This window comes from Cupressus sempervirens, chromosome 8, assembly GCF_028749045.1.
Source record: "Cupressus sempervirens isolate cs-2001-9-10 chromosome 8, ASM2874904v1, whole genome shotgun sequence".
In the NCBI taxonomy this organism is placed as follows: Eukaryota; Viridiplantae; Streptophyta; class Pinopsida; order Cupressales; family Cupressaceae; genus Cupressus; species Cupressus sempervirens.
Window position 1 is genome coordinate 377,523,747 of NC_143125.1, and position 27,879 is coordinate 377,551,625.

Below are 27,879 nucleotides of genomic sequence, written 5' to 3' on the forward strand. Positions count from 1 at the left end.
TGATTATCTCTTGAAATAATGCAAATCGATCAAGCATTGTTTAAATATATATTCATTGCTTTATATAGATTGATCTTGACTTGTTATCCAAACAAACACTAATGAGTTTGGTGTTAATATTAGTTAACTGCTGACACCCGACTAGGATCGGGGCTGTTGGAACCCAATCATGTTGAACCGCCATGCCTCCTTAATCTGATTAGACATGACCATACTTTCATAGGGTTATATAAATTGATGAAAACACAAGAGATAGCACCATCGAAAATAATAAATAGTACTATCTCTGCCTTCAAATATCAGAGTAAAAGCAAAGTATAATCTTCAGAATTTCCATTTCAAATCTGAACATTAAATTAGTATTGTGATCACTGATGCCTGCATAATAAGACAATCATATCAGAATTATGGAAGTTGTAAAATTGCAGTCTGCTACTAAGTTTACCAATACATCTGCATGGTATCAAAGCCAAGTTAGGAAGATCAAAGGTAAACTTGCGAAATCAGACTGACTACATTGATAAAGTTCTGTCACACTTTCATCACTCAGAATGACAAATCCAGTCAGATTCGAGGATCACCTTGAGGGTGCCAACAATTTCATAGCGTGGAATTAAGAATCATGATGATATTAGATGAGAACAAAGTAGATTCATATGTAAAAGAAAAAAGGACAAAACCTGATGATGAGCCAGAAAAACCCAATGGATTGAAAATAACAAGAAAGCTATGAAATTGATAGTGGATTATGTGAGAGACCACATGGTACCTATACTGGCAAAGCACACACTGCATACCTCATGTTAAAATCTCTAGAGAGCACCTTTGAGATAAATAATACAGGCAGAACCCTGGCACTCAAAACACAATTGAATCACATAACTATGAATAAAGGAGAATCTGTGACTGCCTACTTCATGAGAATAATAGAATTAAGGGATCAACTATCAAACATTGGGTATGAGATAGAAAGCGAAGAATTATCCCTAATAGATCTAAGCAGACTACCCAACTCATGGTAATCATTCAAACAAGGCATACGTGCAAGGTCAAAACTCCCAAAGTTAGTCTACCTAAGGTCTGATTGTCTACAAGAAGAAGCTAGGCAGTTACCAAAAGGAATCAAACAAAAACCCATAAACGAAGACCTCGATGTTTCTGAATGCCAAACATCATAAGAAAGGGAAGAAGACTTCAAACGGAATAAAAAATTTCATGGGAAGGGCAAGGAAAGGAGAGATGCTTCACAAGTCCAATGTTTTCGATGTGATGAATATGGACATTATGCTGTCAAATGCCCTGACAGACTTAAGAAACAAGCATTCTATGCTAAAGTCAGGAAAACAAATACAGAAAAGGATCTTAAGAAGTTCCTATTTTATCTTGCACTATCAAATCATGTATCAATTAAAGTCAATACTTGGGTGATTGATAGTGGGTCGCCTAGACATATTGCCAAATTCCGAGAAACTCTAGATACTATGTTGAAGAAATTGAGGAAGAGGTAACCATCGGAGATCACCCCACACATCCTATAAAAGGAGTGGGGACCTATAACATCAAATTAGATTCGGGCATCACTATTCAACTACAAGATGTACTATTTTTACCAAGAATTAAAAGAAACCTAGTATCTATATCTGCACTAGAAGACAATGGATATAGAGTCAGTTTCACGAATGGAAAGGTCTTGACATGGCCAAAGAATGCTACTTTTAACATAATCAATCCTCTTAATATTTTAGTCAATATTAATCAAATATTACAAATATGTAAATATTATTGAAAATAATATCAATCAATATAGTTAATAAATATTTTTTTTAAAAACAATATTGAATATAAAGATGATTGTTTCATAAAAATATTATTGGTGATCGTCGAATATCAAAATAATCTTAATCCACAATATTGTAAATAAAATAAAATAATAAACACCCATATTTATATTTACATATTATTTGTAAAGATACATAAAATAATATATTACAATATAATATTATAAACTACTAAATCAATGAGACAATGCAATGATACACTACAATTCAAGAAATGAGGAGCCGATTCCTTGTATTTTCATAAGAAGGCTAGTAGAGCTCATTGATTATTTAAAATATTAATAAATTCTAAAAGACAAGTTTAATACCGAATAGAGATAATCAATGGTGAGGAGGCACAATGGTTTCATTAAGGCACGTCTCAATATTATCCAGAGTGTATAAATTCAGTGAGGAAGATTGGTGAATGGGGGGAAAAAGGATACTTTTTATATTTTTTGATACAAAACATGAAGGTGATTTCATCATACCTGGACAATACAAATGCATATTTTGGAGAATAAGTGACGAGGAAGCATAGAGGAAGTTCCATGCAAGCCAAAGAAATCATATAAGTATAAGACTCAACACACACCGATCTGCCAACTTGGAATGGACTGCAAATCAAACAAATAAAATAAGACCAAAAAGGATGAAAGGCAAAGGAGTCCAAGAATAGCCACAAACGACAAGCTAGACATGACAACGTTGATCGTAGCAGGAGGATCCTTAAGAGAAGCACAATTCCTACACAAGGAGAAGACGATAAAAAGGGAAGAAGTATGGTTACTATGGATTGCGATAACAATGTTCATCAAATATAGAGGGAAAGACCACGTGAATTCTTAGTTTGAACTCTGAAGAATAACAGATGAATATCAGTACCAAAAATGATATAATATAATCAGCGCAAGAGAAGGAAAAATAGGAATACTTGTGATAGCATGGCAAGCTGGTCAAGCAATAGACACAGTATTATCCATAGCACTCAGAGCTCTAATAAATAAGCGATAATAACATTAGAGATGACAGAGATACATGTATACATCAGAATATATATATATATCAGAGAGAGTATAGGAATTATAAAAGATAACAGTATTAATATTATAAACTCAGCACTTTCAGTAGCAAGTATAGGAATTGGAGACATAGAGGAATTAGCTACACTAAATAGAGACCATCTGGGGACTGGCCATTATTTACGACAGTCCATTATTCTGATAAGAATTAAATTCTGAAATAAGAAGATAACATAAAGAAGAGAGACTAAAATCCAAATAAAGTCATAGAGAATTCAGTGTAACCTTAGAGGCAACATAGAGGTGTATTTTATCTACCTTCTTTATCAAATAATTTATAATATGATAAGAGCCAAGTTGATCTTGGTAGAGGGCATCCGTTAGAGACTACAGATTTAGTAAGAGGTGGGATCTCTACCAAGTAGTGATTATTAATGAGTATGATCATTAACAGAGCTCCTAGAGGCCTTAGGGAGGCATTCTTCATATGACAGTTGCCCAACCGAGAACTATTCTCACCAGAAGGTAGAGTAAACCTGAAAAGATTTCTAAGGATTAGCAGAGGTTAGAAGGGGTAGTACTTAGTTGATAGTTAATTATTTCATCATTACTAACATGTCGTAGGATCTTAATTTCATAGTTATATATATATATATATATATATATATATATATATATATATATATATATATATATATCACGTGCTAACAATCTACTGCAGGTTCCAGAGTTCATTCTTTACAGCAGACGTAGAGACATTACAGGATCATGTGCATTTGAAAGGTTCGAGCTTGGCAAACCCAAATGAAATGGGTGGAATTACAGATGTCCCCATTCTCATGGAAAATGATTAAAGTTTAGCAATGGTCTCTGCAATTTTCTTTTTGGAAAAATTATAAGTCTGTAAAGCAGTATCAATAGTCCAAATATGAAGCTGTAAAGCAGTGTTAATTGTCCAAATGGTTATGCCACATTTTGTATCTGGTATTTAAATGGTGGCCTAGTGTAATGGTATGTAGCAGTATAAATATGACATGGGAACATAGTTTAAGTCTGTTTGTTCAAAGTGTATTTTGGGGCAGCTGAAGTCATTTTGGGTCTTCATGGCCAAATTTTGAAGCATGTAATGACAGTTAGCATGTATATCTCTTTTGTTTTATTAATATAAATATATAGGCATTTAATGCCTTTTGCTCCAAAAAAAAAAGAATCGCAGCATGTTACTTTGCTCAATCTCAAAAACGCAAAAAAATAATGGGCTAGATAGAAAAGTGCCATAAACAACCTTAAAAAAAGATATTGCAATCTACTCTCAGTAGGGAGAAGCTCTCTTTGTTACATCCCAATTTTTGACCTAATTTAAATTTATTATAGCAATTGAATTGAATGGATTTTATTTCATAATTATGTGAAACGGGTAGTTAAATATAACCATTGTATTCTATGAAATTGTTTGTTGTCAATTATTTGTCTAAATGTTTAATGATGATGGTCGCTATCCATTATTTATCAAATGATGATGATAGTAGTTAATAGTTTCTTGGTTTCGGAATTATGGTTAATAATTAAATTCCTTATTGATATCCACGTTAAATGTTATTATGGATTTATCATGGAACTTGTTATTATTGTGGAAAATGTTGCACGAGTGATTGCAGGAGAAGACAAAGGGGAGAAGCAATGCTAAACGGGATCAACGGAATGGGGTACTATCTTAGTCCATTTATCTGGTTGATAGGTATGACCTCTAAATATCTTGGTAAGGACCTAGCAACTTGTATATCAGGGTACGATCATTTGGACATGCATGAGCTATTAGATAAACATTAAAAACATTAATGATTTTAACTTAATTTGTAACAAACGGATTTTCATAACAAAATAAAGAAGAACTAATATCTAGTTTCACATAGGAATGAAAGAGTTTTCCTCCACTAACTATCGAAAAAAAAATCTTCGATCCTTTTCATGAGACATTAACTGATTTAACTACTAATGATTAACTGAGATAATAAAACAACTGAAATAGTGATTCACTAAAATAACGATTAACTAAAATAACTGAAATAACGATTAACTGTAATAACGATCAACTGAAGTAACTGTAATAACAATCAACTGAAATAATGAATAATTGTAATAACAATCAACTAAAATAACTAAAATAATGATTAACTATCTTTCCTTGCATACAAGTAAAGTAAATGCATAACAAGAAATAGAAAGAGGAAAATACAAGAAGTAACTGGTGAGTCATTAGTTAGTTGTGCAAGCCTTGGCTTTCGGTAAGAGGAGAAGCATTGACTTAGGCTTAACCTCCCAACCACGGACCATATTCATTCCCACACAATCTTTTCAAATGAAAGGCCCTCCCTACCTCGGAATCGGGCCTGGGATACTACTAGTCCAGCCATCCGAGCATTTCTAGTGTTTAGAATGTTCGCTCAGTTATAGACAAACCTATCTGAATAACTAGCACTACCGACATCATGTGATCTTAAGTTGGCAAACATGCCTTTATCGATCTTGGCCAAGGTTTTTGGGTGGGTTTAATTATCCAATCACCACGGCTTGACAATGGGAGAAAACAATAAACATGAACATGCATGAGCTATTAAATGATTTCCCTTTTTTTAAATATTTACAAAAATCCGAGGCTTGCACAACTAGTTAAAGACTCGTCAGGTACTTCTTGTATGTTTCTTCTTTTCATTCCAAATATGCATTTATATTCCTCTTGTAACTAATAATGTATTTACTTTACTATATGCAAGGAAAGATAGGAAATTGTTATTTCAGTTACTTTAGTTAATTGTTATTTCAGTTGAATGGTTATCTGAGTTAATCTTTAGTAGTTAAATCAGTTAAAGTCTCATGAAAATGATTTAAGATGTTTTGTTTCGAAAGTTAGTTGAAGAAAACTCTTCATTTCTATGTAAAACCAAACATTAGTTTTTTATTTTGTTATGAAAATCCGTTTGTTACATATGGTATTAGAGCGTTGGGTTCGACATTGAACCTAGGGCACACTAGTTAAATAAAGACTAATAAACTTGAAAATTCTTAGATTAAATAGGATGCAAGTACGTAAAACACCTCGCAAGAAAGCACGACATCTCATCTTTTTATACCTAATTAAGAACATACCGAACTACAACTACACTTGTTCCATACCTCAAGACAATGAAACCTTAAAGCAGGCTTTGCAATGAATGAGGAAGGAAAGAGTCAGGTGGACTCCTACCAGTAAAGCAACCTATAGAAACAAACTGATTCAAATTCGGAACGCTCGCCAAGACAGTTCTCTTATGCACTTCCATAGATCTTGGATGGTGCAGGATATGTACAAGTCTGAAACTGAACTGAATGCTGTAAATAAAGAAAATTCAGAATAAGCAAATCTATAATGTAAACATCCTCTGAGGAGGAAATTTTTGTAAAATAAAGACTGTTGTAAATACAGCATAGAAATATATAAAAAAATTATTGAATAAATTGGTTTATTCGTGTGTTTTATCTACTCGCAATCTCTTTATATTGTAGAAATCATGTTAAAAAATAATATAACACAACAAATTGACATAAGAATCTTGATAATTTTCAGGTTAAACCAGTAAACAAGAAATACGAGCAGCGAAGAGAACATTGCAGGCCATGAAATGGTCCATGAAAATAACCCACAATCTTCCACTAATTTATTACTTTAGATTTTGCAAGAAACGCAACTAGAGTTAGATAACATGGAAAAAAGAATGAATGAAATGGCAGCCCAAATGGGGCATAATCAAAGAGGAAATGCAATTCTCGCCCCCTCCCAGAATAGAAACAGAAGTCTCTAAACATAGCAAGAAAACCCCTCAAACCTCACCTTCCCAAAACGAAAAATAGAAGAAACTTGAAATAGTAAGTGACCTATCCGCAAATATTAAGAAGATCAAACCACCCAAGTTTGTTGGTTCTGAATCCGGAGAAGATGCAGAAATCGAACAGTACTTTGAAATTAGGAATTTTTCAAAAACCTCAAAAGCAATTTGAGGAATATACCACTTTACTGGAGAAGCTGCTACATGGTGGGGAAACACCAAGGTTGAGCTAAACATTAAAACCACTGATATTACCTGGGAAAAGTTTGTAACCATTTTTTGAAACCGCTAGCTACCCCAAACCTTCTATGAGAAAAAGTTGTTAGATTTTCAAAATCTTAAGCAAGGAGATATGACCGTACATAAGTATTGGGAGAAATTCACCCAACAACTGAAGTATGTACCACCATACCAACAAGATAGGAACCTGAAGGTAACAAAATTCATCATGGGATTGAATAATAGAATAGGAGGGGCAGTTGATGTTCTCACTCCTTGAACCATGTGATGGAGCCTTAATATTTAAAAAATTTAGGCATCTATTTGGGCATATTTTATGAGTATCAGCCTCCATGATTAAAATCCATTTCTGCAATGCATCTAAAGATGATGACAATCGTGTGCACAAACTGATGGAGTTATGTAAAGATGGAAAACTATTTGATCAGATATTGAAGTCAAAAAGATAGGTGCTAATGTTAATCTGATGCAGACGGCTTGTTCATTAGTCAAAGGAGATTTTAGCATATGTTGTACAAAGTCAGGATTGAAGGACTTACTTAGATCATGAATCCACTCTATAATGTCAATATGGGTACATTTTAAATGGCAACTAGAGACAAAAGTTTGTTGAGAAAAAGATTTGAAGCATATCTAACTTTGGATAGTTGTATATCCTGAGCATCAACAATAATACTTTCTGACTTTTGCTACCAGTCGATATGAAGGTAATAATGATGTAAATACCAGTCAGAGATAGTGCAAATGAGTGGAGTAACAAGTGGGCCTTGTTTAAGATTCTTTCGGTAGTTAATTGTTGAAGTTCCTGAAGTCTGTTATTCAAATATGGAGATCAGATGTAAATACTGGTCATATAATATTAGAAGTATAGGAATACAAAGCAAGGCACTAATGTTTACATAAAAAGTTATGACATCAGATCTTACCTTACGTTATAAAGGTCATCAGGACAGAAGTATTGATAATAGTTTGCAGTGCTAAGCATGGTTTCTAGATTTTGATGGAGAGCAAATAGCATTATGAGCAATGATTACTGGAGACATTATTAAGTAGCATAAATACAATACCATTGTCGATAACCAATAATTTCATTCTCCAAGTCATACATGGGGTATATATGTCATAATCAAATATTAAATGTAAATCTTTAACTTCTTCATTTGTCCCTAAAGAAAGGTGAACGCATTCATTTGAACTTCAAATCTTCAAATGTACCTGATGATTTTTGTGAAGCCAATAGTTATTAATAGCAAAGGTAAGGTTAACCACCATATGGAGAAATGGAAGCCAAGCATCCATGGCTATGATCTTTGAGCAAGGTGCACCAGTGAGGAAACAAGGAATTTGAGCCATGAAAGTATTCAATACTCCATCTACAACCATGGCAGTCATCTGGTCCATACGGATATGGCATGATTCCTAATAGAGGTGCTAAGTGTAATATAGGTCACCAATGGCAATTTTGATGCACAGTGATACGAAGGAGCCTAAAATCTATTTGCCACGTCTTTACATAGTGTTGTTGAATGAATGGGGATGTCTAGAAATCAAATCTCATACTAGCGAAAGTTTATTATTAAAGCTATGATTATTTCGGAGAGATCAATTTGAAGAAAGCCAGTGAAGCGTATTTGCTCTCCTTAGCATTAGCGATTTCCACGGGCCCTTTTTGTAGTATTTCCCATCAATTTTACTTACAAGGCTCTGTATATTTGTGGCAGCTGTACATTCGAATGAAGGAAACATCACGCACATGAGTGTCTGGAGAAATATGAGCATCAAAACAAACACAAGATGCACAGACAAAGATGTTGAGAGAAGGAAAATCAAATCACAAGGAGCGTTTGAATGGAGTGGAACCTGCGCGGAACGAAAGGTCCAAGCGTCCAAGTCTCTACGGGTTTCACTATGCCAAAGAAATACTTCGCCTCAAGAAAAAGAAATTATTTTCTCGGACTATAGTCTTGGCCGAAATTTCACGACAATACAATTAAACTATACAAAAAGAATTGATTAATCTTCTTAAGAGCCCGATAAAATACAAGGCATTTGAAAAATTTAAAAGTAATTTGTTAAATATTCAAAGAGATATAAGGTTTGGAAAGGTAACCGATACCTTTTCATCACCTATAAATATGACATATAAAATCGAACAAGTCAGACAATTCATATTTTATTTATTTTTAAAATTGCATATTATGATGCACTTATGATGTATTATATTTTTTGATTGGGAAATAAATGATTCTTGATCAAAGCCCGTGGATTGAATTATTGGGTGAATTTTGTGCAATCCGGATATATTCGCAATAAGTGGATCATCTGTAAGGAATGTCTTTATTGTGATTTTATTTCCAACATAATTATTTCTTTTAAATTTTGGAGTTTTGAATTATTATTAAGTTGTGTCCTTTATAAATATTTTTATTTATTTTCTATAAATATTTTAAAATTCAGATGAGTGGACTGGGTCATTATTGCATTTTAAACTTGATAAACATAGATATTGTGAAATATTTTATTGTTACCGTATTTATGTCTAGTTTGTCTCCGCAGAAGTTAAAGTGCATACTAGACTAGTTAAGAATTGTGTTCATATAATTGATCTGTTATGTCTGAATTGTTAAAAATATTTATGGTTTAAATATATTGAATTTTATAAAGTTGTACGTTTCAACTCATAATATTGACTCTGATTGCCCATTTAATTAAGTACTGGTCTTTTACTCTTGATTCATAATCCATATGCTAGCAACTGTTTCATTTCTTTCCATTGCAGAATTAATATATTCATTTGTTGTATTCATTCTTTATTTAAAACATTATCACATTTATTTATTAATTCATAAATCACCAGTTTGAAGTTTACTATAACACTTGCCGTTTTGGGAAACTTTCATTCTATTCACGTTCTAACCAATCTGCTTTGAGCATCTTAGATTTAAGGTTGTTGTCCAAGATCATGTACACCCACCTTGGTTTTGCAGAGCCAGAAGTGTAGGGAACTCGGACCGCATTGTTCAATTTCGTCAAGTTGGTCTTAACCAATTGGATATCCCAGCATCAAGTAGGCAAAGCTCGTAGGATTCCAATCTGCAGTTTTGGGAACCAACATCGTGGAAGAAGCTCTAGAAAAGCTTGTCTGACAGGAATATAAAATCAAGAGAGATGATTCCATCTGGGATAATGAAAGAAAAACAAACTCAAATACAGAAGGTACAGATACTGGATCTCAGAAAAAATAGTTTAAGGATTATAAATTTAACAAATTAGAATCAAACGGGAATGGAATCAAGGATTTTAAAAGTAATTTCAATACAAATAAGAATAATAAGGCCAGTGAAAAGAAGGGGCCACCTTAAGGATGCTTCACTTGTGGAGGAGATCATTATGCTAATAAATGCCCTATTAAGACTAATACCAATCAGCCACCCCTTCCATCACAGCAGCATGTTTATACAGCAAAGGATTCACGTAGCACTTGACAATTGACAAGCAGAGCAACAGATAGGCCCAATCGAAACTCCAGGTAAGATCTACTAGAACCCTGTTTCTATTTTAAATGATTATGGAGCTTTTGAATGCTTTATATCACCCAAACTATTAAGTAGATTTCCAAAGAGATCTAATTGAAGATTTGAGAGAAACAAAGGATGTTCCCCATGGAAACAAGGAAAAATTGAAAGAAACTTTCGAAGAGAAGTACCCATACCTAAAGAAATATCAGGATGTGTTTCTCGAAGAACTTCCCGAATTACCTCCATCCCAAGTCTTTGATTTTACCATAGATTTTGTACCCGGAGCAGAACCCACTTCTCAAGCCCCTTATCGAATGACCACCACAGAATTAATGGAGTTGCAAATGCAATTACAGGATATGTTAAATAAGAAATTTATCAGGCCTAATGTTTCACCATGGGGAGCCCCAGTATTGTTTGTCAAGAAGAAGGACAGAACTATGAGACTATGCGTAGATTATAAAATGCTCAATAAGGTCACCATCAAAAACCGATACCCACTTCTTAGAATAGACAAACTCTTTGTTCAAATGAAAGGCACTACAGTATTTTCAAAGATTGACTTAAGGTCGAGATATCACCAACTCCGCATCAAGGATGAAGACATTCACAAAACTGCATTCAGAACTAGATATGGGCACTATGAGTTCACAATATTACCCTTCAGGTTAACCAATGCTCCAGTAGCTTTCATGAATTTGATAAATAGCATATTCCAAGATTGTCTAGATAAGTTTGTACTGGTCTTCATAGATGACATCCTAATCTATTCGAAGAACGAGGAAGAACATCAAGAGCATCTAGAAAAAGTCTTGCAGAGGTTAAAAGAACATAAACTATATGGAAAATTGTCTAAATGTGCATTTTATCAAAAAGAAATCCAATATTTAGTACATAACATATTAGCACAAGGAATAGTCGTAGATCCTTCAAAAATCAAACCAATTAAGGAATGGCCTATGCCTAAGAATATGACAGAAGTCCGAAGTTTCATGGGACTACCAAGATTCTATAGGAAGTTTGTCAGGATTTTTTCCAAGATAGCTTACCCAATCACATCACTTCAAAAAAAGGGAAAGAAATTCGTATGGACTGAAAAATGTCAAGCAACTTTTGAGCATTTGAAAGAAAAGTTAACTACTACACTCATACTAAGAGTACCCGACCCACAAAAGAAATTTGTAGTCATAACTGATGCATCAAGGGAAAGGGTAGGAGTGCTAGTGCAGGATGAACAGGTGATTGCATATAAGTCAAGGAAATTGAAGAATTACGAGCAGAATTATGCCCCCCATGCTCTAAATTTGGCAACTGTAGTACATGCCCTCTAAATGTGGAGACACTACTTGATAGGGAAACCTTTCAATCTTCGATCCGATCACCACGGCCTAAAATATATCTTCACTCAACCCAACCTATGCTAGACAAAGGAGATGGCTGGAATTTCTAGCAGATTATGAATTTGATATTAATTACATCAATGCTAAGGAAAACAAGGTGGCAGATGCCTTTGTAGAAGAAGACACATTCCACGATGGCTGTCATAAATTTCAGATTAAAAGATCAGATACTACAACATCTAGAGCATGATGAATTTTATGCAAAGATCAGCCAAGCTCTCGTCAGAGGCCCACAGGATCCCAGGTGTTCAGAATCTAGGATATAAGAGGTTGGATTGCTAAGATATCATGACAGGATTTATATACCCAACAAAATTGAACTTCGAAGAATGATTCTAGAGGAATCTCATTCAGCTCCATATTAGGACATCCTAGAGTGACTAAAATGTTGTCAAATATAAAACCACTATATTTTTGGAAAGGAATGAAAAGAGCAATAACAGATTTTGTGATAGGATGTCTGGAATGCCAAAGAGTAAAAGCAGAACATTGTTACCCAGCTGGCCTTTTGCACTCAAATGAAGTACCAGTATAGAAATGGCAGATAATTTCCATGGATTTGTACAAAGGTTACCTATGAAATGGAATAGGCATAACACCATTCTAGTAGTAGTTGACTAAGGTTGCTCATTTTATACCAACAAATATAATTGATAGAGCACCAGAAATAGCTTATAAATTCATAAAGAAGATTTTCAGACTACATGGAGTTCCAGAGAAAATTATTTCAGAGAGGGACGCTAGGATAACCTCCAGATTTTGGCAAACATTATTTTCAGCATTAGGAACTAAGCTTAACATCAGCTCAGCTTATCATCTTGAGAATAATGGTCAAACACAGAGAGTGAACCAAGTTTTGGAGGATCTTTTAAGAGTTTACTGTATGGATTGGCAGTATCAGTGGGAAATGTATCTACCCTTGGTAAAAATTGCTTATAATAATTCCTATCAATCCACCATTAAAATGGCCCACTTTGAGGCTTTATATGGCCGCAAATGTAGAACTCCTATAAGCTGGAATCGATTAGAGAAAATAATTATTATTGGACCTGAAATGCTTAAGGAAATGGAAGAATGGGTAATACAAATTCGTCAAAGATTGAAAGAAGCCAACGATAGAGAGAAAAGTTATGCATATGCAAAAAGGACACCTACAAAATTCTCAGTGGGAGAAAAGGTGCTATTAAAAGTAAAACCTCAAAAGAGAACCATCAAGTTTGGTAAGAATGCAAAGTTGACCCCAAGGTATGTAGGACCCTTTGAAATATTGGAAATCATGAACCGGGTAGCCTACAGAATTGCCCTACCTCCAGCTCTTGCTAAGATGCATGATGTCTTCCATGTGTCATATCTTAAGAAGTACATCACTCATCATGATCATATAATTGATTGGAACCTATTACAAGTGCGAGATCCGGGGGTGGTGGAAATAGAACCACTCAAAATACTCGAGGTGCGTAAGCTACGCTTACAAAATCGAGATGTGACTCAATGCAAGGTCCAATGGGATCACTATGCAGAGGATAATGCTACTTAGGAAGATTATCATGAAATTTTGCCAAAAATACCCTCATCTTTTCTCTAGGGCTAGAGCCTGAACTTTTATTTTTTAGTTCTTTTAATTGCTGTAATGGTTTGGATAGATATTAATTTTAAGTTTTTCGGTTGTGACATTCATTGGGGACAATGAAAACTTATGGGGGAAGGTATGTTACATCCCAATTTTTGACCTAATTTAAATTTATTATAGCCATTGAATTGAATGGATTTTCTTTCATAATCATATTAAAAGGGTAGTTAAATATAACAGTTGTATTCTATGAAATTGTTTGTTGTCAATTATTTGTCTAGCTATTTAATAATGATGGCCTTTATCCATTATTTATCAAATGATAATGATAGTAGTTAACAGTTAACAGTAGGAGAAGCATTGTTAAACAGGATCAACGGAATGGGGTACTATCTTAGTCTATTTATCTAGTTGACAGATATGACCACTAACTATCTTGGTAAGGACCTAGGGACTTGTATAGTAAGGTACAATCATTTGGACACGCATGAGTTATTAGATAAACATTAAAAACATTAATGATTTTAACTTAATTAAAGTACATACCTTTAACGGCTTATAGTTGAAATTTCCATCATTTCATTATAATACATATTTATGTATGTGCACATAGATATAGAAATAAACGTGAAACCTAGTATTATTTTTATACAAGATTCTATCTAATTAATACATACATTTAAATACGAGTACAAGAAGATAAAATAAACTTCCAAATGAAGCATGTATATAGATATACATAATAAAAGATAGAACCTTGGATAAAACATATAATATGATGTCATCTTATAAAATACATCTACGTGCAAGTAGATAAATATGTAATTTTCAATGGTAAAGTAACTAGCAGCCCATTTCTTTCTCTTCCATTGTTACCTGTCGTCTCGTTTTTTTTTTGTTGCAATTAAAGTAGCTTTAAGAGCCCATCTATCCAAAGGTTGGTTCTATCTTGCACCATTATTTGCAAAGGAAAAGCATGTGCAAAAGTAGCTAGCTTGTGCAAGAGAGCAATTGTTAGTGATAGTGGCATAAGGTATTTACAATGTTTAGTTAAGTGAGTACATTAAATGCAATAGCCATTTTCTCATCTTCCCACAATTTTCTTCCCATTATTTCTTTCTAGACTTTTTCTGGTAGCTTATTTTATTTAGCTGACGAGACTTCAAGCAAATTGGAAATGGTTGGTTAAATTAGTTACTCATTTTAAATTCATGTGAATTAGAAATATTGATTATTCATTATGTTTCATGTGAAATTGAAGATATTGATTAATCATTATGCTATTACACGGATTGGAAATGGTTAGTTAATATGGTTATTAGTTATGGCAACTAAATTGTATTTGAATTGTATTTGAATGATTTGGAAATATGTTTTCACCATGTTATTTTTTCTTCTCGCAAGAGCATGGTGAAAGGGGGAAGCATTGGTAGAGAGGGAATAGAGCACATGCACCAACCTACCACTGAGCTATAAGGTATTTATCTAAACCACCGTGGTCAGGGGAAATCAAACTAAGACAAACTAGACAATGCCAAGTGTCCACCATGAGCTAAGTCACCAAATGCAAATACATTTTTATATTTCACATTAACAAATAAATGAGAAATAAAATTGTTACCTTTAAATATCACTTGGGAAGTTTGCTCCATTTGATGGCAACTGAGCCTTGTTATGGATAATATCCACAGTACCTAGGTGTAATTGTACATATTTCGTTATACATATATATGTATGTGTGTGTGTGTGTATGTATGTATATGTATACCATGGAGTAGCACATATATGCATAAATATACTTTAATGTGCATGTACATACATGTGTACTTAACTTTTAATATATAACGCATATGTATGTATGTATATATATATGCGTGTGTGTGTGTGTAGACATCACGTACAACTACACTCAAATAATATGAGTATTATCTATAATAGTTTGTGAATAGACCATTTCCAAAAGAAATTAAATTATCTTATAAGTCTAGCAGCCTCTTATACTCTTTTAATAATTTGGCCACCTTTATTATTCATCTTTTGTCAAAACTTCAAGTTCATGCTCACCACCTTGCATATCTTTTCATGCACGTAACTCCTTGTTCAAGTTCAATTCCTACATAACCGAGCATTATTCTATAAAGTGGGAAACCGCAGCCACTCGAGGGCTTGCGCTTAATTCATGCTTGTAATTCCTACCATTTCACAGTAGTTCATATCAAGAATTATACCCTGCTAGTGCCATCGAACAACGCCTAGTAATTTCAAACATTAATTCTCGTGGCTTGGATTCATAAGAAAACCACATTCATATTTGCATCACAGCTTCCGTCAAATCGTAGCTTTTAAATATTTTCATATCCTTACTATTAATCAACATTAGATTCAATGGATGCATCTATTCATTCTTTCCTTCTCTAAATGGTCCAAACAGACTCATCAAGTTTCATATAAGTAAAGTTCGAAATTAATTGTTGAACTGACATGCCAGTCATAGGGTGAGTCATCGGCTCAAGTCTGTGTTTGCAACACCTTTCTTTCCATTGTTCTCTAAAAACTTATGTGTGATAATGAGAAGGTGATTACGTGAGACCACGCCCTTCCTAATATAGTGGCATCTTTCCATATGTTGCTGAGAGCATGGAAGTACACCCTGCTGGGGTGTTTGATAAATGAAAAAGGCTTAACAATTTATTTACTTCACCTTATTCAAGAAAACTCTTGAAAAGAATGTTGATATTCTCTTTGCATCAATCAAACCAGCACAATGTACACTAGAAAATTACACCAAGAATCATCAAGGATGGCTATGTAAGGCAGAGAGATGTGGTGTAAACTATGAGAATTGGATGGTTCAACACTGCATAAAACAGAAAATTACATCAGAACCTGAATGAAATTGTAATCTGAAAACAAAAATCTAGTTAGCTCATGGGTCATGGCCCATTTCTTTCTCTTCCATTGTAATTTGTTGCCTCATTTTCTTTTGTTGGAGTTGTTGTGGCTTTAATAGCCTCATCTATCAAATGGTTGGTTCTATCTTGAATCATTATTTGCAAAGGAGATGCATGTGCAAAAGTAGCTACTTGTGCAAGAGAGCAATTATTAGTGATAGTGGCATAGGGTATTTACAATTTTTAGTTAAGTGAGTACATTAAATGCAATAGCCATTTTCTCATTTTCCCACAATTTTCTTCCCATTATTTCCTTCAAGACTTTTTCCAGTAGCTTTTTTTTGTTACATCCCCTATTTTGTTAATTTTAAATATTTTTATTTAGCCGGCAAGACTTCAAGCAAATTGGAAATGGTTGGTTAAATTAGTTACTCATTTTGATTTCATGTGAATTGGAAATATTGGTTATTCGTTATGTTTCATGTAAAATTGAAGATATTGGTTAATTGTTATGCTATTACACAGATTGGAAATGGTTAGTTAATATGGTTATTAGTTATGGCAAATAAATTGTTCTTGAATGATTTGGAAATATGCTTTCACCATGTTATTTTCTTCTCGCTGGAGCGCAGTGAAGGGGGGAAGCATTGGCAGAGAGGGAATAGGGCACACGCACCAACCTATCACCAAGCTATTAGGTATTCGTCTAAACCACCGTGGTCAGGAGAAAACAAATTGACATAAACTAGACAATGCCAAGTGTCCACCATGAGCTGACTAGGTCACCAAATGCAAATACACATTTATATTTCTCATTAATAAATAAATGAGAAATAAAATTGTTACCTTTAAATATCACTTGAGAAGTTCACTCCATCCACTATAGCAATTGGTGTCAAATTGCGACAGCAATTTGCGATGGCAGTGTGATTTGTTTGTGATTTTTAGGCTTCTTTTTTTTGCAAGTGTGCCTGATGTCATCGTTAAACTGACATTGGTGTCATAATTGTGACATTCGCGTGATTATTAAAATAAATTAAAAAACACAGACATTAATCATTCCCCATTTGATTTGATCGATTGTGAAGAGTTGCACGTGAAAGAGTGTGGAGAGCTCTGAACAAGGGTGGAGAGCTCTGAACGTTGGTGGAGATCAATGGAGATGTAGGATTTTGTTGCCATGCCCTTGTGATCTCTGCATTTCGTTGTCATGCCCTTGTGATCTTTGCATTTTGTTGTCGTGGCCTTGTGATCTCCGTGCCCTTGCTCTGCGATTTTGTTGTTGTGTCGTGCCCTTGTGATCTTCGTGCCCTTGCTTTGCGATTTTCTTCAAGGGGAGAAGAGGTACCTATATAAATGTTCTTTTCTTTTCCTTCTAAACATGTATCTCTTTATATTTCCCCCAACAAGTGATTAGAGAAGCTTTTCTTTCACTTGGGGTCCTATGTCAAAGATTTGTTCTCAACGGTGCTTGAGATAATGCATATCATTTCCTTTTGGAAAATCAAATTGATAGCTTGCATAGTCATCAAAATGTTTGGCCTAGGCTCGTTCATCGTGCCAAATAGAAATCATGTGGGTAAATCATTTTCAGCTACCAAGCTTTTTAATCACATAATGGAAGTTTGTGATTTTTAACACAATGCTATGAACATAAGTAACGCTTCCTCCATTGCCCCCCCCCCCCCCCCCCATGCACAATTCCAAAGTACTGGTGCTCTACCAAACTCATTGGGCATAAGATCCTTATCTTCAACAGATTTTTTACTTTCCATATTTAAGATTCTAAATTGCTAAAAGTCGTAAAAAAAACCACCAAGCTAACAATTTTGATCCAAAGAGAATACCCATTTTAATACCAAAAGATGGGATCAAAATGTAGGTGGGTTGTTCTTGCTACTAGAATTCAGTCATTTTCCCCAAATCTATACTTCATGTTAAATAATTTCAAATTTGTTGTAAATCTAACCTCCAAAACATTTAGTCATTTGTTTAATTACATCCAACCTTCTAGAAAAAAAACACTTAACTACATATTTGAAACACAAGTGGCACTTCTATTTGTTAATTATACTAACAAATCTTATGGTGGGTTCTAAATCATTTTATGAATAAAACTAACTTCATTAAATCCAAAACCAATAGCATCTCAATATCATCACAATAAAGGTACAACCACATGATTTAAAAACTTGTAACTAAACCCAAATACCTCATCTTCAATAGTTAAGGGATTTCAGAAATATGATTTAAAACTTAATTTAATTAAATTTAATATAAATACATACATATATATATATACATACATACATGTATACTGTGCATATGTATGTATGTATGTATGCATGTATGTATATATGTATGTATGTATGTCTATACGTATGTATATATGTATATATGTATGTATATATATACATATGTATATGTATATATATGTGTATATATACATGCATACACACACGTGTGTCTATGTATGTATGTATGTATGTATGTATATATACAGAGATATCTTTTTAAAGTGCTTATTACATCTTAGCATAACAGAAAAATTGATCCAGTTGCATACATATTTCAGAATCCAAATAATAAAACAATAAAAATCACTCAACTCGTGCTAAGTGACTTACCTCAAGATCCTACACAAAAATAATGCAGACCAGGAAAAATGGGCAGAGTTTGCAAGAAATTTTACAAAAACATATCACAGTAGATATTTTTAGAAAGAAACAAGCCATAACCCAATTAAATTGGTCTAGTTGCTGATTAGTTGGGTTGATTACAAATTCTTGTAGAACTGTCATCAAATTAGGTAAAATAAAACGAGCAATTAGTTGTTCCTAGCTAGCAAGATCAAATACAGTTTTCCAAGGTGATAAAATTGCATATACAGATGCATCACTTGCATGACAGGCATGAAGCGCATTCCCCAACTTATAACGGATGGTTGGATATAAAGGCTCCATACACTGGCCCAACAATGGAAGCCAAGGATGTAACACATGTATTGGCATAGTCTCCCTGCGAGGATCTCAAGTATCTACTGCTGTTGTTAATTTGGGCATCACTATATGCTCCAGAATGTTATCAAGTACTGAAGTCGGTAGTAATTTCTCCCATGTCTCCAAAAAATGTAGCATAGGTTCAAGGTCCCTTGGCTCCCAGGAATTTGTAGCAGCTATTCTCACGGTTGGAAGAATAACTTCAACGAAGAGTTGAGTGTAAGGAGTTGAAAAAGCAAGTCTTGCTTTTGTGTAAATGCCATAATCACGAGGCTCATTCCCTTGCAGAAGCCTCTGCCACAATGACATTACCTCTAAACCATGCAAAGGATGTTGAAGTGGTTCCCAACCTTGAAACACTCTTATAAGCAATGGCAAAGCAAATGCAGATGCAATACATGGCAAATTACACAACTTGTAGTCCTCCCAATATTTGGACTGTAAATTCTCAAAGAGACTTGCAAGTGATTCCAATGTCATAGTACCTATCGCAACACTTTTTTGGATTCTATCCAGTGCTCCCAGAATATGCTCTATGTTGTCTAGTTGTTGTTTCTGTTGTGCTGTCTCTTTCTAAAGTCGCTTCTCCATCTAGTATATTGCCATAGACTCTCTCGTGCCTTAAATTCTTATCAAACTTCTAAATATCTACCTCTACCATATCTAAAATCAACTTCACATTGTGTTGTAACTCTGGCATAGGTGTTTGATCCTCGATAGCTTTCATTTCAGCATTTCAGCATTCAAGTTTTCAAGATTGGTCAACACCCTCACTTGCAGACCTCTCATGTCAAGCACTTTCTGTACTATTTCAACACTATGTTCTTGCTTCTGAGCTAACAGTTCTTTAGGTGCATTTTCTTGTAAAACATTAATTTTGTTGAACAATTGTAAACTCTTAGAAAGTGCATTGTTGTTTTCTATTAGCATTGACGAGCTTCCCTTGAACAAAATCAAAAGGAAGAGGCATAAATGAAACACAAATTATGACATTTCCTTCATTGCACCCATATCTTCTCTTTATGTCCCTAAGCTAGAAAATAATGGCTATTGGTTCTCATCAACAACTAAGATAATTAGTTCTCTATCACTATCAAAACTTATCAATAGGAGAAAGATAGTCCAAATAAGTAATCAGTATGAAATGGGAGTTGTGTTGATGCGATCAATGGAGATACAAATGGAGCATATTTATAGGGGTGAGATGGGTCAATCATTGGGTAAGAAATGTGATGAACAGGGATGAAATGCAAAGGTGGGATGTTGAAAAGGAATATGTATGCCACTGGCGAAAAGGTATTTGACTTATTTGAGAAGGATATAGATTTTCATTGACAAACAGATTTGTTAGTTTGCTTCCATCTACACTAAATAGCATTATAGTAATAGGCTAGCAAGCAGACAGGCCCACATCCATCCAAATGATCTTTTTGGGTATCCTAAAATAATGGTTTGACATTAGAAGGCCCGAGCTTCATCATATGATTTGACTCTGAAGTGTTCTAATAAGTGTGTTCACAAGTTTGTAGGCCCTAAGAGTAATTATATATTTGATCTGAAGAATCCTATAAAGTATGGCTCAGAATTTTCGTCCTGAGCCTTCTCAGCTTTAAATCAAGGTCATACTTGCCACAAGAGATGTATTCTTGTTCAGCACATTTAACCCATCTTCTATCGTCTATGAACTTCTCTGTAAGATGGTGTTTGTCTTTGAAGATTTGTAACATGTGAGAAATCAATTTTGGCATATTTATTATATCTGTCCACTAATGGTAGATGATTAAACTTCATTATTTCTAACATACTTTGTATCCAACAATGTGACAAAGATGAGAAACAATTTGTTAGTCCTCTAAATGCAGATGCAATACATGACAAATTGCACAACTTTTAGTCCTCCCAACATTTGGACTGTAAATTCTCAAAGACACTTGCAAGTGATTCCAATGTCATAGTACCTACCACAACACTTTCCTGGATTCTATCTAGTGCTCCCATAATATCCTCTATGTTGTCTAGTTGGCGTTTATGTCGTGCAGTCTCTTTCTAAACCCACTCCTTCTCCTTCTAGTATATTACCACAAACTCTCTCCCATGCCTTCAATTCTAATCAAACTTCTGAATATCTGCCTCTACCATATCTAAAATCAACTTCACATTGTGTTGTAACTCTAACATAGGTGTTTAATTCCACGATAGCTTTCATTTCAGCATTTCAGCATTTCAGCATTCAAGTTTTCTCTTCATTAAATGTTTGGTTTATCAATCATTTCCTCCAGTTCAATTACAGTGCATCTCAAGTAGCTACTTTAATGATGCAATCACCCATCTATCTCTAGATTGTGCAAGCACTTGTTGTTTTACAGCATATAGATAGATACTGACAATTCTAAAGCCATAAACCTAAAGACCATCATGTGTGTCCCACTTTACCGAAAAATTGGATGTCATGTTCTTGTGCATATGTTTCAATCTCTTCCTTCAAACTTATTTGAGTTGCACCCATGGAATTATTCAGGTGAATCCCAATGCCCATGGAAGCTGAGGCTTGTTGTTGAGCATATGCTTCTACTGCTTCTTGTTGTTGAAGTGCCTCAAATTGGCGCTGCCACTTTGTTGAAAAAACTTGCTGCCACTTTGAAAAAAATTCTGCTTCCAACATTGCAACCATATGGTAAATGGGAATAGCACATGCCCAAGCCATAACCTAGTTAAATTGGTTCGGTTGCTGATTAGCTGAGTTGATTACAAATTCCTGTAAAACTGTCATCAGATTAGGTATGATAAAATGAACAATCAATTGTTCCCAGCTAGTAGGATCAAATACAATTTTCCAAAGTGATAAATCGCATATGCAAATGCATCACTTACATGCCAGGCATGAAGCGCATTCCCCAACTTATAACAACTTCTTGGATATAAGGGCTCCTTATGCTGGCCCAACAATGGAAATAAACTATAAACAACATTAAAGGAAACACAAGCTTTCCCATGCAGCAACTATGATCTAAAAGCAATTGTTTTTTTTAATAGTTCGCCAAGCCGTCACAATTGCAACGGTCCATTCCGATAGCTAGTTGTTCCTTGCATAGCAAAGTTGTCGCAACATTGTCCCAACTACGACGGAAATATCTGACAAATAACCATCACTTATACAACGCCGCTGTGACATACACGTCACAATTGTGACGGCTGACTGGAAGTTGAAACCATCGTAATTGCAACTGCGTACTATCGCAATTGCGACATTGTGAACATGAACTCTTGTCCCTCCTTTCTTCCAAGTTACGACACTGTCAATCGTCGCTATTACAACAGCTGCCCTTGCCGTCACAATTTGTGATAGCATAAGTCCGATGGTCGTCCAACATGTTGGTTATCAAAATCACAGGTTAGAAACCTACGAGCCTTGCCTACTCGATGCTGGGTATCTAACTGATTTTGGCCAACGTGACAGGATTAAATCCTCTGCGCTTTAGGTTCTGCTGGACCAAGGCCTGTTCACCTAAATACTGGATGGCAAAACTTAATTCCAAGATGATTTGCAGCAGACTACAGCAATCCAATGAATTTCTCAATTGGCCAGTATTAAGGATATGTTTTGAATTATATATCCTCAAACTGCAATTACTTTACTTAAAATGTTATATGTTACTGAAAAGAAAAAGATTTAAAACAAGTTACTATTATGAATATGATCTAATTTTGTTCAAAAGAAAAGAGTTAAAAGATTGCCAACGTATAAGTCTAAGAACTCAAGAACAGATTAATGATCAGTGCCAAATCTTAATGGGTAATAGAGTCAAACGTACATGCTTTACGTACAACTTAATGATATTAATGATACTATATATGTTGATAACTTGCTTATTGCAATGCCACGAATTGATTCACTCATGCATATTCAGATCAGTCTGTAATAATTTAACCTTAATTGGATAAAACAGCTACAAATAGAGGAATGATTACATAACCCCCAATACTTGTATTGATCAAATCTGAATAGCCGAACAATTCAATGCACTAATTGAAATATCAAATTAGAAATATACAATCATCAAAATCATAAAGGACAAATCATATACTCTCCAACTCTAAAGCAAAATAAATTTCTTACTGATATGATGCAGCAGTTATTTGTATTGACGACTCTCAAAAACTTGTCGGAGTACTATCCAATAAAAACCAACCACAGCCAATCTAAAAAAATTAAGTTCAATTAAGTCTCAGCCTTTATCCGCTTTGCTCAATATTTCAACCCTTTCTTATTGAAGAGTTTGAAGAATGTGTGTGCTTCAACGTATGAGAGAAAATCTTAATAATAATTTCCGTCCATCTCATTGTCTCTTTTACATCTTATATTTATAAATATTTGAAAAGGTGTCAGTTGCTCAAATTAAACATCACACCTTTTCATGACTAATCATAACTCCTTTCTAATAAAGATTAGAAATTCATTCCTAATACAAACTTTGTATAATGATAATATATCGATGTCAATAAAATTCCTCCCAAAGAAAAACTCAGTAATTAGATCAATGCTTCATTTTGAAATTTCTCCTCGTCACTCTAGATTCTCCTCACTGTAGCGGCACTTCATGCTCTACAGCCTTCTTTTTCCCATGCATATATGTCTACACCTTCATTTACGTTGGTAGTTATTTCCTTGCATATGCTGGTGCATCTGAAAACATTGAAGGAACTGAGAAGAACCATTGGCAAAGACATCTTCTTTCTGCCCTTCCACGCATGAAGATTCCCAGACCTGATTGTATAAAAGGCATCTCCAACACGGGTTCAATCTCCTTTGCTTCTTGCAGGCCAGATTCAACGCATATCCCTCCCTTCGCATGATATCATGTTTCAATCTTTTCCTTGCATCCTTTTACAGTTCATTCAAGTATTAGCGTTGGGTACACATGTTGTTCGTTTGTTGCATTATTTGGATATCTACAAAACCATTCTCCACTGCACAATGCCTGTCAAAACACACGTACAAACATCGTAAGTATGCAAGCAAAAATTTCATGGGAAATACTTACTTGAAGATTTTATGGTTGTTGCTGACGCTGAGGAACAAATATGATCAAAGAATAGCACATATCACTATATCCTTTATTTTTCTATTCCCAACGATGAAAACCATAACCGTGACCAAAACGTGTATTGAATCTACCGCTATTATTCATGGTAACCTTTCTAGCATACACTTGTCGCATCATACATCAAATCCGATGCTGTCTATGAATAGATACGCAAATGATTTTGATTGATTCAGAATAAATAAAATGAAAATCCATTTCGATGTGTAATTTCATTATTCCTTGTCAGCATTAATCATGTGCAATTTGGATCAGACTGATCTATACGTATATCTACACCATTGTAGATTATCCTCTGTTTTAGACTCCAGCCTAAAAATATCGGTCTTACTGGCTTCCATAGATAGACTTGAAAATCATATAAAACATCTTACTGGGCTTCAATTTACTAATTGCCATATGTTATACAGAAAAGGAACTTTTTAGATGCATATAGGTGCCTATCAAAGGACACCTTGCTGAACGATTTCTTCAATGTCACCAAATATACAGTACCATGTCTTCTCTAAAGGATTCCAAATAAAACGTCCTATTATCAGAATCTCTGAACCTTCCTTTGAATAAGCCCAATCAAGGGGAATCTTATTAATTTTGAAATACTGTATATGAGCATCAGTGACACTCAAATCTTATTCCAATTGACGATCTCCATATTTTTTAACTGATCAGTATGCTATGGGCTATGAGTAATGTACATACTTATCACTTCATTTTATACCCATGCGAAACTATCCAACTCCTAAACCTCTCCATGGTGACTGTTCATCTTGCTAAAAGTCTCGATTATCATCCCTGGAATCTGTGAGGAACCTTAAACCTTGGCAAATGGCAATTGCAGAAAAATACTGAATATGACTTAATATGAAGTTGTGCCTATAAAAGTTCATTTTCCTTTATGTGGTTGGTGAACGCGCATTGCTCCTCAAATTGCTTTAACACACATTGGCTCTTTCATCAAAAGTATTGAAGGAAAGCTTCATGTAAGCTTTGCATTGTCCAAACCATCATAGCAATCTCAACACTACTGCCTTATTGTGCAATCACTTCGTTGAATATACCATAGTTAACCCTGTCTTGGAGACTCCACAAATTATTTTGAATTGCCATATGGTGCTTTGTCCATTACACCTGTTGCTGATACACATATATACTTTGTAAGGTTGACATAAAATAGACTCAACAATTGTGATCAATAGGTCAGCATGCCTTCATGTTTTCATATGCAGCCCGCCCTTTCATGCAAAAGATTGCAAATTAAATGAAATATATGTATTGGTTAATAATAAAAATGTGTACAATTGGAAGCAAAAAGTCAAGCTCCATCACAATGGGAGCCAATTCATGGTTCTGTCGCTAAGGCTACGGGTAGAGGTTGCAACTGCAACGGCCTATCATCGCAAAACGGGTCCAAATATAGTAGTGATCTGATGGCGATTATGCCTTGTTATAGATAATACCCATAGTACCTAGGTGTAATTGTACCTATTTCTTTATACATATATATGTATGTAGGTATGTATGTATGTATTTATGTATGTATTTGTATACCTTAGAGTAGAACAAGTGTGCACAAATATACTTTAATGTGCATGTACATACATGTGTGTAATGGATATTTATATATATGTGTAGACATCGCGAACAACTACACTTAGATAATATGAGTATTATCTATGATAGTTTGGGAATAGATCATTTGCAAAAGAAATTAAATTATCTCATGAAGTCTAGCAGCCTCTTATATTCTTTTAATAATTTGGCCACCTTTACTATTAATATTTGCCAAAACTTCAAATTCATGCTCACCACCTTACATATTTTTTCATACATGTAACTCCTTGTTCAGGTTAAATTCCTGTGTAACCGGGCAATATTCTATAAAGTGGAAAATCGCAGCCACTTGAGGGCTTGATCGTCATTCATGCTTGTAATTCTTAACATTCCGCAGTAGTTTATATCAAGAATTATACCTTGCTATTGGGATTGAATAATGACAAGTAATTTCAAACATTGAAGCTCATGGCTTAGGTTCGTAAGAACACCACATTCATATTTGCATTGCAGCTTCTATCAAGCTGTAACTTTTAAATCTTTTCATGTCCTTACTATTAATCAACACTAGATTCAATGGATGCATTTGTTCATTCTTTCCTTCTCTAAATGGTCCAAATAGACCCATAAAGTTTCATATAACAGAGTTCAAAATTAATTGTTGAACTGAGATGCCAGTCACAGGGTGAGTCGTCGGCTCAAGTTATTATAACAATAAATAAGCTCCTATTATTAGATAATGGTTATCTATTTGTAATCTATTGTAAACATTAGAATGTGTCTAATATTAGTTAGTCTATAGTTATCTGTTAGCTTTCTTTTGCTTTCTTTTAGCTAGAATAGAATGTTTCTATTCTTTACGATCATTTCCTAAGGAAACATCATTTTATTCTTTTGTATATATTGACCTCTCAGTCTCTGTTGATATTAAGCAAGTATTTTACCAATTACTTCGTAATATGGAATCAGAGGCAATTTTTCAAATTTTTTCGAAAACTATTATAATTTCTTGTTTGAAATTATCAGATTAATATTATTTGAAACTTTTTTCTGTGATATCTGCTTCTTATGGCCTTTTTTCTGCAACTTCTGTCTATTCTTTCTAAACATTTCCACCATTTTTTGTAGGTTTTTTTTTTTGCAGCAAGGTCATTTTCATCTTTGTTCAAAACCCTAATTTTCTATATTGGATCAAATAAAATTTACAAATTCTTGATTGGTGTTTCAAGATCTCAATTGGGTTGTCTGTTTTTCTAGATGCATCAATTTTTGAGCTACCAGATTCGGAAACCAAGATATTATTTTCGAGATTTTCGAGCTCTCTTCTAGATACCCCTTCAAATCTTCTGGGTCTTCTGTTTTTTGCCTCGAAGTATGTGCCTTTACAAATTTTCCCACTTTTTCATTGAAAAATGTGCTATGGCATCTTTGACTTATATTTTGCTCGAGAGCAGTTCAAAATTCAATTGTCCAAATTATGGCACTTAGAAGCAATGGATAATAGTAATTTTTTAATATCAAAATATTCATCAAATTGTTTTGGGTGTTACACAGTGTCTAACTGCCCTTGGGATCTGAATAATCAGGAGACGGTGATGCTTCTCAAATTATCCGTAGCTGATGATCAGCCCTCTTAGATTCCATCCAACAAGACAGCTGCCAAAATATGGACACATCAAAAAAATCTTCATGACTTTTGAAAAGAGTAGAGTTTTTTTCTGGAAGAACACTCTGCTTTTTATTACCATGGATGAGCGAACATCGCTACAGGCTCACTTGAATAGTATTCAGGAAATCTGTAATCAGTTGTTTGCCATTGGTCGCAAGATGGAGGAAGAGGACATTGTGGTCATCACACTCAGGAGTTTACCAAAGTCCTATGAGCATTTTATCGAGTCTCTCTACA

At 34.4% G+C, this 27,879-nt stretch overlaps 1 protein-coding gene across 3 annotated transcripts in view; it reads right to left on the bottom strand.

The window, feature by feature from the left end:
• The window catches only part of NINJA (Putative interactor of JAZ), a 133,932-nt gene that overhangs the window by 3,298 nt on the left and 102,755 nt on the right, over positions 1 to 27,879 (bottom strand). The window contains exon 4 of one of the 3 annotated variants that reach the window (XR_016355548.1): positions 6,084 to 6,208. The exons of the other annotated variants lie outside the window; for them this stretch is intronic. The gene's annotated coding sequence lies outside the window, so the exon portion shown is untranslated. The remainder of the gene's footprint in view (positions 1 to 6,083; positions 6,209 to 27,879) is intronic. 3 annotated transcript variants of the gene reach the window in all.